Source organism: Bison bison, unplaced genomic scaffold, assembly GCF_000754665.1.
Source record: "Bison bison bison isolate TAMUID 2011002044 unplaced genomic scaffold, Bison_UMD1.0 scf7180017864299, whole genome shotgun sequence".
In the NCBI taxonomy this organism is placed as follows: Eukaryota; Metazoa; Chordata; class Mammalia; order Artiodactyla; family Bovidae; genus Bison; species Bison bison.
The window spans coordinates 2,468,081-2,469,028 of record NW_011494871.1 but is presented as its reverse complement, the minus strand read 5'-3'; positions in this window follow the sequence as shown (position 1 = coordinate 2,469,028).

Here is a 948-nt window from a genome sequence, read left to right as displayed (position 1 = left end):
CCCCAATCCTCCCAGCATCAGAGTCTTTTCCAATGAGTCAACTCTTCGCATGAGGTGGCCAAAGTATTGAAGTTTCAGCTTTACCATCAGTCCTTCCAAAGAAATCCCAGGGCTGATCTCCTTCAGAATGGACTGGTTGGATCTCCTTGCAGTCCAAGGGACTCTCAAGAGTCTTCTCCAACACCACTGTGTATTAAGGTACTCTATTTTTTTATTGTGGTAAAAAACACATATTAATATAAGTGAGAATTTACTATCTTGGCCTCTTCAAGTGTGCAGCACAGTGCTGTCAGCCGTATACACACTGTGACACAGCAGAGCTCTGGGACTTCCCATCCTATAAACCTGAAAGTCTACACCCACAGAAAACCAGCCCATCCCCTCTCTCCCCAGCCCCTGGTAACCACATCCCCGCTGCCTGTCTCTGAGTCTGACTTCTTCAATACTTCATAGAAGTGGAATCATACCACATTTGTCTTTTTATGATAGGCTTATTTCACTTAATACAGTGTTTTCAAGGTTCATCCATACTGTAGCATGAAACAGCACTTCACTCTTTTCCTTATGGACCACTGTGTGAAGATCCCACATTTATTGTTCATCAGTTAGTGGACATTTGGGTTGTTTCCACTTCTTGGCTGCTGTTAACAGAGCTGCATTGTACATGGGAGTGGAAACACCTCTGTGAGATCCTGGTTTTGATTCTTTTGTATACAAACCCAGAGTGCCGATGCCGTTCCGTTTTTAATTTTTTGACGAATCTCCACCACTTTTGCAGTGGCTGCAGCATTTTGCAGTCTCATGAAGGGCGCACAGGTTTCCCTTTCCTCGGCATCGTCACCAGCACTGTCGTTTCTTGTCGTTTTGATGATGGCCATTCTAACTGGTATGACGTGAGGTCTCACTGTACTTTTGATGTGTGTTTCCCTAATGATTAGTGATTTCGAG